Raw genomic sequence first — 13,767 nt, 5'->3', positions numbered from 1 at the left:
GCCGGAGCACCTTCTATTTCTGATCTTTGCTTTTGTATTAGTTACCTACTGCTGGGTAATAAGTCTCCCCCAAAATTTTATGGCTTAAAACATGAATTGTTATTTCTTATGGTTTCTGTAGGTTAAGAATCCTGGGGTGAGCTAGGCACAGTGGTGCATACCTGTAGCCTTAACTATGTGGGAGGCTGAGTCACGAGGCTCATTTGGGCCCAGGAGTTCAAGTCCAGCCTGGGCAATAAAGTGACACCCTATCTCTAAAGACCACTCATGGTGGTGTACGCCTGTAACCCCAGCACTTTGGGAGGCCAAGAGGAGTAGATCACGTGAGCCCAGTAGTTTGAGACCAGCCTCTACCAAAACAAAAAATTAGCTGGGTGTCGTGGCACATTCCTGTACTCCCAGCTACTCAGGAGGCTGAGGTGGAAGTATCACTTGAGCCTGGGAGGCTGAGGCTACAGTGAGCCAAGATCACGCCACTGCACTCCAGGCTGGGCAACAGAGTGAGACTCTGTCTCAGAAAAAAAAAAATTTTGAAGAATCATGGAGCAGCTTAGCTGGTTTGTTCTGGCTTAGAGTATTTCGTGAGGTTGTAGTCAGGTATTGGCTGAGGCTGTGGTCATCTGAAGCTGTTACTGCAGCTGGAGGATCCATTTCCAAGGTGGCTTCTCCCATGGCTGTCAGTTGGCAAGAGGCCGCAGTACCTTTGCATGTGGGCTTCTCCATGGAGCTACTTGAGCATCCTTACAGTATGGTGCCTGGATTCTCCTCAGAGTGAATGATACAAGATTCCAAGACTGAACTACATTGCCCTTTATGACCTAGCCTTGAAAGTCACACTTTATCAATTCCATAGCTTTCTCTTGCTCACATAAGTCAGCCTTGATTCAGTGTGGAAGGAGATTACTCACAGGCATGAATACCAGGAGGTAAGGAGCATTGGAGGCCATGTTAGAACCTTCTTACCACACCTCCCATAGAAGTTACTTGGTCTGTGGTTCAGTCATCCATTTTCCCTATACCCAGACAATGTGCTCAACAGAGGTGAAAGATAGTTCTTGGGGGGAAGAGGGTATCCTTCAATAGGTGATAGTGGATCATAATAGATTAAGTCAAAAAATGAATCCAAATTTCATTCTACTAAAAATGCTCAATTTTTCAAAAGCCGTCTAGGCTAAAGCTCTAATAAGTATATTTTAAGTCCCAGGGTATGCCTAAGAAGAGATTTTTAAATAGAGTTGGGAAATTGGACATGCTTACTCATTTCTTCCAGGGTTCAGTCACAAATTTTGGCCCATGCCTCCTGTCTACTTTCGTGCCACTGTATTTGCCACTATATAGTTTCTTCTGCTTCAAAAATAGAGCTTCAAAATACATAAAGTAAAAACCAGAACTGAAAGAATATAGAAATCCATAGACTTAGATGGAGATTATATTACCCCTTCTTTAGTAATTGATACAACAGCTCAACAAAAAGGAAGAATATCAAAGATCTGAACATTATCAACCATTTTGGCCCAATGGACATTTATTGAGCACTATAACCAACAAGTATAGAATACACATTTGAAGTACACATAGAACATTTACCAACATAGGCCAGGTGCGGTGGCTCACGCCTGTAATCCCAGCACTTTGGGAGGCCAAGGCAGGCAGATTGCCTGAGCTCAGGAGTCCGAGACCAGCCTGGGCAACATGGCGAAACCCCATCTCTGCTAAAAATACAAAATATTAGCTGGGCATGATGGCGCCTGTAATCCCAGTTACTCAGGAGGCTAAGGCACGAGAATTGCTTGAACATGGGAGGGGGAGGTTGCAGTGAGCCGAGATCGCACCATTGCTTTCTAGCCTGGGTAACAGTGCAAGACTGTCTCAAAAAAAAAAAAAGCCGGGTGCAGTGGCTCACTCCTGTAATCCCAGCACTTTGGGAGGCCGAGGCAGGTGGATCACGAGGTCAGGAGTTCTAGACCAGCCTGACCAACATGGTGAAACTTCATCTCTACTAAAAATACAAAAATTAGCCAGGCATGGTGGTGCGTGCCTGTAATCCCAGCCACTCAGGAGGCTGAGACAGGAGAATCGCTTGAACTCGGGAGGCAGAGGTTGCAGTGAGCTGAGATCGTACCACTGCACTCCAGCCTGGTGGACGGTGTGAGACTCCGTCTCAAAAAAAAAAAATCTGTCAACATAGACCATAAGCTTGTCCATAAAATAAGCTTCAATAAATGTTAAAGGACTGAAGTTGCATAGAATATATTCATGGGGAAAAAGACTTAAATTAGAAAACACCAATAATAGGATATCTAGAAAAGGCTCAAATATTTGTAAATTAAATAAGTAACCCATGAAACAAAAGTCACAAAAGATAAAATGTTTCCAACTGATACCAATGTTTATGAGGCTTAACTAAAGCAGGCTGGGCGCAATGGCTCACGCCTGTAGTCCCAGCACTTTGGGAGGCTGACGCAGGCAGATCGCTTGAGTCCAGGAGTTGGAGACCAGCCTGGACAACATGTTGAAACCCCATCTCTACAAAAAAAAAAAAAAAAAAAAAAAAAGCAGTGCTTAGCAGGATATAAATAGCTTCAACTAGTATTAGAAAGGAGGAAAAGCTTAAAATCAATAATATAAATTTCCACCTTAAGATGCGAGAAAAGGCTGAGTGCAATGGCTCACACCTGTAATCCTAGCACTTTAGGAGGCTGAGACACGCAGACCACTTGAGCCCAGGAGTTTGAGACCAGCCTAGGCAACATAGTGAAACCCTGTTTCTATGAAAAATACAAAACTTAGCTGGATGTGGTGGCACCTGTAGTCCCAGCTACTCAGGAAGCTGAGGTAGGAGGATCACTTGAGCCTGAGAGGCGGAGGTTGCAATGAGCCAAGATCACACCACTGCACTCCAGCCCGGGAAACAGAGCAAGACCCTGTCTCAAATAAATTAAATAAAATAAGCTAGAAAAAAGTAAACCCAAATTAAGTAGGGGAAGAAGTTAATAAAAGAGAAGAAATCAATGAAATATAAATCAAACAATAGAAACAACAAAGCCAAAAGTTGGTTCTTTGAAAACTTAATTGTAAAAAATAAAAATAGCCAAGCATGGTGGTGTGCACTTGTAGTCCCAACTACTTGGGAGGCTGAGGTGGGAGGAGAGCTTGAGCCCTGGAAGCAGAGGTTGCAGTGAGCGAAGATTGCACCACTACACTCCAGCCTGGGCAACAGAGCAAGACCCTATCTCAAAAGTAATAATAATAATATACTGAAAAATGTATCATATTAATGTAAGATGTCAACAATAAGGAAAACTGGGTGTGGAGCACATGGGAACTCTACTATCTTCACAACTTTTCTATAGACCTAAAGCTATTCTAAAATAAGTGTAATCAAAAAAACTTGGCATAAAGAAAATTCCAGTGCCAGGTGGTAGCATTGGTGAAATCTGTCAAATACCCAAGAAAGAAGGGATACAAATTCTACACAAGCTTTTTCAGAAAACAGAGGAGGAAACAATACTTTTCAACTTATTTTATGAAGCTGAAATAATTCTGATATGAAAGTCTGATAATTACAAGAAAAAAGTTACAGACCTGTATCCTTCATGAACACACACACACAAATCATGAAGAACATATCAATAAATAGAATCCAGCAATATATACAGTGAAATATGACCAAAAATTTAATACAAGAATATGAAGTTAGTTTAACTTTACAAAGTACTCAGTGAAATAAACCACATCAACATAATAAAAGAACAACTATATGATTGTCTTGATCCTAGAAAAGCACTTGACTTTTAAATAAAATTATTATTTCACAGTCAATACTCTCAGCAAGCTAGGAATAGAAGCAAACATTCCCCACCTGATAAAGGACACCTATGAACAACAGGTGAAATGGTGAAAGAATAAATGTTTTCCCATTAAGATCAAAAGCAAGGCAAGAATATCTCCTGTCACCGCTATTATTAAGTATTGTATTAGAGATCCTAGCTAGTGAAATAAGACATGAAAAATAGAAAGCATAAAGACTAGCAAAGAAGTAAAATTGTTGCTATTCACAACCTATTTTTTATTTTTATTTATTTATTTATTTATTTATTTATTTATTTATTTATTTTTGAGACAGAGTCTCACTCCATCAACCAGGCTGGAATGCAGTGGTGCAATCTTGGTTCACTGCAGCTTCCACCTCCCAGGTTCAAGCGATTCTCCTTCCTCAGCTTTCCGAGTAGCTGGGACACAGGTGTGCACCACTGCACCCAGCTAATTTTTGTAGTTTTAGTAGAGGGGGTTTCACCGTGTTGGCCAGGCTGGTCTCAAACTCCTGACCTCCAGTGACCCACCTGCCTCGGCCTCCCAAAGTTCTGGGATTCAGGAATGAGCCACCACGCCTGGCCAACAACCTATTTTTTAAGCAGAAAATCCAAAGGTAGGTACTAGCCAAATACCCAAAATAGTAATGTTAATAAGTGAAATTAGGCTGGGTGCAGTGGCTCATGCCTGTAATACCAGCACTTTGGGAGGCCAAGGCGGATGGATCATCTGAGGTCAGGAGTTTGAGAACAGCCTGGCGAACATGGTGAAACCCTGTCTCTACTAAAACTACAAAAAGTAACCAGGCATGGTGGTAGGCACCTGTAATCCCAGCTACTCGGGAGGCTGAGACAGGAGAATGACTTGAACCTGGGAGGCAGAGGTTGCAGTGAGCCGAGGTCATGCCACTGGACTCCAGCCTGGGTGCTGGGTGACAGAGCACCAGACACTTTTTTTTTTTTTTTGAAATGGAGTTTCGCTCTTATTGCCCAGGTTGGAGTGCAATGGCATGATCTTGACTCACTGCAACCTCTGCCTCTCGGGTCCAAGTGATTCTCCTGCCTCAGCCTCCCAAGTAGCTGGGATTATAGGCAGCCACCACCACGCCTGGCTAATTTTTGTATTTTTAGTAGAGACGGGGTTTCACCATGTTGGCCAGGCTGGTGTTGAACTTCTGACCTCAGGTGATCTGCCCGCCTCAGCCTCCCAAAGTGCTGGGATTACAGGCGTGAGCCACTGTGCCTAGCCAGATCTTACACAATTCTTGTTAGGTTTACTCCTAGGTATTTGATATTTTTTGATACTATTATAAATAGCATTGTTTTAAATTTAATTTTGCAATTGTTTGTTGCTAGTGTATACAAATATGCCTTATTTTTATGTATGACTTTGAGTCCTTTCACCGTAACTTCTTTTTTTTTTTTTTTTTTTTTTTGAGATGGCATTTCGCTCTTGTCCCCCAGGCTGGAGTGCAATGGCACAGTCTTGGCTCACTGCAACCTCTGCCTCTGAGTTCAAGCAATTCTCCTGTCTCAGCCTCCCGAGTAGCTGGGATTACGGGCATGCACCACCATGCCCAGCTTTTTTTTTTTTTTTTTTTTTGAGATGGAGTCTCGCTCTGTCGTCCAGGCTGGAGTGCAGTGGTGCGATCTCGGCTCACTGCTAGCTCTGCCTCCCAGGTTCACGCCATTTTCCTGCCTCAGCCTCCTGAGTAGCTGGGATTACAGGCGCCCGCCACCACGCCCAGCTAATTTTTTTGTATTTTTTAGTAGAGACGGGGTTTCACCGTGTTAGCCAGGATGGTCTCGATCTCCTGACCTCGTGATGCGCCCGTCTCGGCCTCCCAAAGTGCTGGGATTACAGGTGTGAGCCGCCGCGCCCAGCCAATTTTGTTATTTTTAATAGAGACAGGGGGTTTCTCCATGTTGGTCAGGCTGGTCTCAAACTCCCGACCTCAGGTGATCTGCCCACCTCAGCCTCCCAAGGTGCTGGGATTACAGACATGAGCCACCACGGCTGGCCTAATTTTTTGTATTTTTAGTAGAGATGGGGTTTCACTATGTTGGTCAGGCTGGTCTCAAACTCCTGACCTCAGGTGATCCACCCACCTCGGCCTCCGAAAGTGCTAGGATTACAGGCGTGAGCCACCGTGCCCGCCTGACTCTGTCTCAAAAAAAAAAAGGCCGGGCACGGTGGCTTATGCCTGTAATCCCAGCACTTTGGGAGGCCAAGACAGGCGGATCACTTGAGGTCAGGAGTTCGAGAGCAGCCTAGCCAAAATGATGAAACCCTGTCTCTACTAAAAATACAAAGATTAGCCGGGCGTGGTGGTGGGTGCCTGTAATCCCAGCCACTTGGGAGGCTGAGGCTGGAGACTCGCTTGAACCCAGGAAGCGGATGTTGCAGTGAGTGGAGATTGTGCCATTGCACTCCAGCCTGGGCGACGAGTGAAACTCCTTCTCAAAAAAAAAAAAAAAAAAAAAAAAAAGACCCAGCATGGTGGCTCACTCCTGTAATCCCAGCACTTTGGGAGGCCGAGGCAGACAGATCACCTGAGGTCAGGAGTTCGACACCAGCCTGGCCAACATGGTGAAACCCCGTGTCTACTAAAACTACAAAAATTAGCCACACATGGTGGGCGCCTGTAATCCCTGCTACTTGGGAGGCTGAGGCAGGAGAATTGCTTAGACCCAAGAGGCAGAGATTGCAGTGAGCCGAGACCATGCCATTGCACTCCAGCCTAGGCAACAAAAGCAAAACTCCCATCTCAAAAAAAAAATTTAGAAAGGCCCAGCACTTTGGGAGGCCGAGGCGGGCAAATCACGAGGTCAGGATATCGAGACCATCCTGGATAACACGGTGAAACCTCGTCTCTACTAAAAATACAAAAAAAAAAAAAAAAGCTGGGCATGGTGGCGGGCGCCTGTAGTCCCAGCTACTTGGGAGGCTGAGGCAAGAGAATGGCATGAACCCGGGAGGCGGAGCTTGCAGCGAGCGGAGGTTGCGCCACTGCACTCCAGCCTGGGGGACAGAGCGAGACTCTGTCTCAAAAAAATAAAAATAAAAAATAAATTTAAAAAAATTATGTAAGATCTGTATATTGAAAACTACAAAATGTTGCTGAGAGAAATTCAAGAAGACCTAAGTAAATGGAGACATACTCTATATTCACGATTTAGGTAACTCAGCACTAAAAAGACATCCATTCTCCCTAATTGTCATATAGATTCAACACAATTCCTATAAAAATTCTGGGCCAGGTGCGGTGGACCACGCCTGTAATCCCAGCACTTTGGGAGGCCTAGTCGGGTGGATCACGAGGTCAGGAGTTCGCGACCAGCCTGGCCAAGATAGTAAAACCCCATCTCTACTGAAAATACAAAAATTAGCTGGGCGTGGTGGCAGGTGCCTTAGTCCCAGCTACTTGGGAGTCTGAGGCAGGAGAATCACCTGAACCCGGGAAGCAGAGGTTGCAGTGAGCAGAGATCACGCCACTGCACTCCAGCCTGGGCGACAAGAGAGAATCCCTGTCTTAAAAAAAAAAAATTCTGGCAGTTTTTTGGGAAGAAGTCGGCAAAACGATTCTAAAGTGCATATGAAAATGAAAAGGATGTAAAATAGCAAAAAAAAAAAAAAAAAAAAAAAACTTGAAAAAGAACAGAGAGGATTTATATAACCTATTTTTAATACTTACTATAAAATGACAGCAATCAGTGTGTGGTGGCACTTGCCTCCTCCCAGCTACTTGAGAGGCTGAGGCACGAGAATCGCTTGAACCCAGGAGGCGGAGGTTGCAGTGAGCCAACATTGCGCTACTACACTCCAGCCTGGGTGACAGAGGGAGACTCTGTCTGAAAGAAAAAAAAATGATAACCAGGACAGTGTAACATTTGTGTAAGGATAGATTAATTGATAATGGAACAGAATAGAGAACCCAGAAACAGACCCACACTTCATGGTTATTTGTTTTCAACAAAGACACCAGAGCAATCCAGTGAAGAAAGGACAAGTGCTTTTTAACAAATGGTGCTGGAATAAAGGGTATCTATATGGACAAAAAGGAACCATGACTCCTACCTCACATCATACACAAAGATTAATTCAAGATGGATTATAGACTTTAACATAAAACTAAAGACTTTAGACTATAGACTTTAACATAAAAACCAAAACCAAGACTTTTGTGTAAAACATAGGCCATCTTCATGACTAAAAGGTAGAGGAGGACATAGGAAAACCCCGTCTCTACAAGTAATTTTTTTTTTTAATTAGTCGGCCATGGTGGTGTATGCCTGTGGTCCCAGCTACTCAGAAGGCTGAGGCGGGAGGATCGCTCAAGGCTGGGAGGTCGAGGCTGCTATGAGCTATGATTATACCACTGCACTCCAGCATGGGCAGTGAGCTATGATTGTACCAATGCACTCCAGCATGGGCAACAGAAAGAGACCTTGCTTCCAAAAAACAGGTAGATGAGGCCAGGCATCATGGTTCACACCTTTAATCCCAACACTTTGGGAGGCAGAGGCAGGAGGATTGCTTGAGGCCAAAAGTTCAAGATTTGCCTGGGCAATATAGGAAGAACGCACCTCTACTAAAAATTTAAAATCAGTGGCCAGGCCCAAGGGCTCACACAGGTAATGCCATAACTTGGGGAGGCCAAGGCAGGAGGACTGCTGGAGCCCAGGAGTTCGAGACCAGACCTGACAACATGGTGAAACCCCATCTCTACAAAAAATAAAAACATTAGCCAGGTGTGGTGGTGTGCACCTGTAGTCCCAGCTACTCGGGAGGCTGAGGTAGGAGGATCGCTTCAGCCTGGGAGGTAGAGATTGCAGTGAGCTGAGACTGTGCCACTGCACTCCAGCCTGAGCAACAGAGACCCTGTCTCAAAAAAAAAAAAAAAAAAAAAGGAGGCTGAGGTGGGAGGATCACCTGAGCCAGGGAAGCTGGAGGCTGCAGTGAGCTGAGATTGTGCCACTGCACTCCTGCCTGGGTGACAGAGCAAGCTCTTGTCTCAAAAATCTCGTCTCAAAAAAAAAAAAAAAAATCGGGGCTAGACATGGTGGCTCACACCTGTAATCCCAGCACTTTGGGAGGCCCGAGGCAGGTGGATCATTTGAGGTCAGAAGTTTGAGACCAGCCTGGTCAACATGGTGAAACCCCATCTCTCCGTCTCTACTAAAAATACAAAAATTAGCTGAGTGTGGTGGCGGGTGCCTGTAATCCCAGCTAGTTGGGAGGCTGAAGCAAAAGAATCGCTTGAACTCAGGAGATGGAGGCTGCAGTGAGCCAAGATCACACCACTGCACCCCAGCCTGGGCAACAGAGCAAGACTGTGTCAAAAAAAAAATTAGACATGGTGGTACACACCTGTAATCCCAGCTACTCAGGAGGCTGAGATGGGAGGATCACTTGAGCCCAGGAGTTTGAAACTACAATGAGCCACTTCATTCCAGCCTGGGTGACACAGCAAGACCCTGTCTCAAAAAATACGTATATTTAATTTAAATTAAAATTTTAAAATTAAATAAAAATTAACTTGAAGCTGGGCACAGCGGCTCACACCTGTAATCCCAGCACTTTGGGAGGCTGAGGCAGGAGGAATGCTTGAGCCCAGGAGTTCAAGACCAGCCTGGGCAACATAGTGAGACTTGTCTCTACAAAAAACTTAAAAATTACCCAGGTGTGGTGGCGCGGGCCTGCAGTCCCAGCTACTCGAGAGGCTGAGAAGGGAGGATCGCTTAATCTCAAGGGATCCCAGGAGGTTGAGGCTGCAGTGAGCCACTGCACTCCAGCCTGGGAGGCAGAACAGGACCCTGTCTCAACACGCACACACACATACACAAACACACACACACGCACGCAAACAAAAGAATAGCCAAAACAATCTCCAATAAGAACAAAGCTGGAGACTTGACTTCTATTTAAGACTTATTCTAGGCCAGGCACAGTGACTCACACCTGCAATCCCAGCACTTTGGGAGGCCAAGGCAGGAAGATCACTTGAGCCCAGGCGTTCAAGACCAGCCTAGGCAACATAGCACGAGACCTCTGTCTCTACAAAAAATTTAAAAATTAGCCTGGTGTGGTGGTGTGCGCCTGTGGTCTTAGCTACTTGGGAGGCTGAGGTAGGAGGATCACTTGAGCCCAGGAGGTTGACACTACAGTGAGCCATGATCACGCCACCACACTCCAGCCTGGGCAACAGCGCAAGACCCTGTCTCAAAATAAAAAGAAAAGAAAAAGACTTACTCTAAAGCTGTAGTAATCAAGACAATGTGATATTGGTCTAAGAATGGACATATAGATTATAGATCAGTGAAACAGAATAGAGTCCAAAATTGACCCACACTTACATAGTCAATTGATTTTTGACAAAAATGCTAAAGCAAATCAATGAGGAAGGGAAACTATTTCAATAAATGGTGCTAGAACAACTGGATATTCATGTGGAAAAAAATGAACCTTGACTCATGCATCACACTACACACAAAAATTAATTTGGGATAGATCATAAATATAAATGTAAAAGTTAAAACTGAAAACATCCCTTTAAACTTTATAAAATTAATCAGGGAAGAAGGAAGAGGGAGAAATGAAAATCAGCCAAGCTTGCCACACATTCACTATTAATCACGAGGTCAGCTTGCTCTCTGAGCTGCTTCCTCATGGTTATTTGGTGCCTATTGTCTTAGAATCACATAGACGCTGTTACAAGATTGCAGTTGCCCTCGGCTGCTCTATAGATAACAACTTGAACTTTAAGAAATGTTGGCCGGGCGCAAGCGGTGGCTTATGCCTGTAATCCTAGCACTTCGGGAGGCCGAGGTGGGCGGATTGCCTGAGCTCAGGAGTTTGAGACCAGCCTAGGCAACATGGTGAAACCCCGTCTCTACTAAAATACAAAAAATAGCCGGGTGTGGCAGCATGCGCCTATAATCCCAGCTACTCAGGAGGCTGAGACAGGAGAATCGTTTGAACCTGGGAGGCGGAGGTTGCAGTGAGCCGAGATCGCGCCACTGCACTGCAGCTGGGGTGACAGAGTAAGACTCCATCTCAAAAAAAAAGAAAAAAAGAAATGTTCAGTTTTGCCTTTGAGATATTCCTTCAGGTCCTGCATACTAATGAAATTACTGACACAGCTGGTCTGAAGAACCCCATGAGAAACTGACTCACCAAAGAATGCAGTTTCCACATCCTGATGATTTCATCCCCTTGCCCTGACCAATCAACAACCTCAGTTTCTCAGCCCCTCACCCTCCATCATCCCCTTAAAAATCCCAACCTAGAACTCCCTGGAGAGTTGGAATTGAGCATCTGCTTCCATCTCCTCGGCGCCCTGTGATTATTAAGCTCTCTCTCTGCTGTATTTCTGCTGTCTCAGAATGGGTCTGTTATTGCACAGAATGGGCACAGAAACCTGTTGGTCCTGTAACAAAACTGTGAAGAGTTTGGAAGAAATCATAGAATATTTTCAGGACTTGGGGGTAGGCAAAGAGTTCTTAGCAGGACTCAGAAAACAATAACAATTAAAAAAAAAAATACGGGCCAGGCACGGTGGCTCATGCCTGTATTCCAAGTACTTTGGGAAGCCTAGGCGGGCAGATCACCTGAGGTCAGGAGTTCGAGACCAGCCTGGCCAACATGGTGAAACCCCGTCTCTATTAAAAATACGAAAATTAGCTGGGTTTGGTGGTGGGAGCCTGTAATCCCAACTACTCGGGAGGTTGAGGCAGGAGAATCGCTTGAACCCGGGAGAAGGAGGTTGCAGTGAGCCGAGATCACGCCATTGTAGGCGTCCAGCCTGAACAACAAGAGCAAAAACTCCATCTTGAAAAAAAAAAATACGATAAATTAGGCCAGGCCTGTTTGCTCACATCTGTAGTCCCAGAACTTTGGGAGGCCAATATCGGTGAATCGCTTGAGCCCAGGAGTTTGAGACCAGCCTGGACAACATGGTGAAACCCCATCTCTACAAAAAATAAAAAGTTAGCTGAGTGTGGTGGTGCATGCTTGTGGTCCCATCTACTTAGGGGGCTGAGGTGGGAGGATCACTTGAGCCCAGCAGGCTACAGTGAGCCATGATTGCACCACTGCACTCCAGCCTGGGTGACAGAGCAAGATCCTGTCTCAAAAAAAAAAAAAGAGAAATACGATAAATTAGACTTTATCAAAAATTTAAAATTCTGCTAATCAAAAGATATACTTAAGAAAACAGGCCAGGCGCAGTGGCTCAAGCCTGTGATCTCAGCACTTTGGGAGGCCAAGGCAGGCGGATCACGTGATGTCAGGAGTTCAAGACCAGCCTGGCCAACATGGCAAAACTCTGTCACTACCAAAAATACAGAAATTAGTGGGGTGTGGTGGCACATGCCTGTAGTCCCAGTTACTTGGGAGGCTGAGGCGGGAGAATCACTTGAACCTGGAAGGAGGAGATTGCAGTGAGCTCAGATCATGCCACTGCACTCCAGCCTGAGCAACAAAGTGAGACTCCATCTCAAAATAAATAAATAAATAAATAACCAAGTTATAAGTCACACTTTGAGGAAACATTCACAAGAGTTATTACTAACAAAGGACTTATAACTGGTAATATATAAAGGACTTTAGCCATTTAATAATTTTAAAAACTGGCTGGGCACGGTGGCTCACGCCTCTAATCCCAGCACTTTGGGAGACCAAGGCAGGTGGATCACCTGAGGTCAGAAGTTCGAGACCAGCCTGGCCAACATGGTGAAACCCCGTCTCTACTAAAACTACAAAAATTAGCCAGGTGTGGTGGCGGGCGCCTGTAATCCCAGCTACTGGGGAGGCTGAGGCAGGAGAATTGCTTGAACCCAGGAGGCCGAGCTTGCAGTGAGCCGAGATCATGCCATTGCACTCCAGCCTGGGGGACAAAAGCGAGACTTCGTCTCAAAAAAAAAAAAAACTGGCCACACATGGTGGCTCACACCTGTAGTCCCACATACTTGGGAGGCTGAGGCAGGAGGACTGCTTGAGCGTAGGAGATTGAGGCTGCAGTAAGCTATGATTACACCACTGCACTCCAGCCTGGATGACAGAGCAAGACCCTGACACAAAAGAATTTTTTTACATAATAATAATAAAGACAACTCAATTTTAAAATGGCGTAATAGGCTGGGTATGGTGGCTTATGCCTGTAATTCCAGCACTTTGGGAGGCTGAGGTGGGAGGATCACTTGAGCCCAGGAGTTTGAGACCAGCCTGGGCAATATGGTGAGACCCCCCCCCGTACAAAAAAATTAAAAAATTAGCCAGACATGGTGGCATGTGCCTATAGTCCCAGCACTTGGGAGGCTACAGTGGGAGGATTGCTTGAGCCCAGGAGGTTGAGGCTGCAGTGAGCTGTGATCACACCACTGTACTCCAGCCTGGGCAACAGAACAAGACTCTGTCATTAAAAAATAAGTGTTTTAAGCCACTAAGTTTCTGATAATTTGTTGCAGCAGCAATAGGAAATGAATGCACCCAGCAAAAACGAAAACATACGCTGACAAAAAGATGTGGAAAATGTTTATAGCAGATTTTTTGTTGTTGTTGTTGTTTTGTTTTGTTTTTGTTTTTGGTTTTGTTTTTGTTTTAGACAAAGTCTCACTCTGTAGCCCAGGCGGGACTGCAGTGGTGCGATCTTGGCTCACCACAACCTCTGCCTCCCAGGTTCAAGCAATTCTCCTGCCTCAGCCTCCCGAATAGCTAGGATTACAGGCACGCACCACTGCACCCAGTTAATTTTTCTGTATTTTTAGTAAAGACGGGGTTTCAGCATGTTGGCCAGGCTGGTCTTGAACTCTTGACCTCAGGTAATCTGCCCGCCTCAGTCTCCCAAAATGCTAGGATTACAGGCATGAGCCATTGTGCCTGGCCAGCAGTTTTATTCATGGTAGCCAAACAACATACATGCCTGTCTGTGATGGTGGGGGGATTAACTAAGAA

The 13,767-nt window shown here is 45.2% G+C and overlaps 1 long non-coding RNA gene across 1 annotated transcript; it reads right to left on the bottom strand.

Moving 5' to 3' along the window:
* Positions 1-1,507: 1,507 nt before the first annotated feature.
* On the bottom strand, positions 1,508-8,971 carry LOC134735683 (uncharacterized). The gene is made up of 2 exons (XR_010119051.1): positions 7,508-8,971; positions 1,508-2,526 (listed from the first exon to the last, which is right to left on the bottom strand). It is a non-coding gene; the product is annotated as an uncharacterized lncRNA (long non-coding RNA).
* Positions 8,972-13,767: the final 4,796 nt, after the last annotated feature.

Source organism: Symphalangus syndactylus, chromosome 23 (assembly GCF_028878055.3).
Source record: "Symphalangus syndactylus isolate Jambi chromosome 23, NHGRI_mSymSyn1-v2.1_pri, whole genome shotgun sequence".
Classification (NCBI taxonomy): Eukaryota; Metazoa; Chordata; class Mammalia; order Primates; family Hylobatidae; genus Symphalangus; species Symphalangus syndactylus.
Note: the sequence above shows the minus strand (reverse complement) of the source record. Positions and strands in the feature narration are given on the sequence as shown.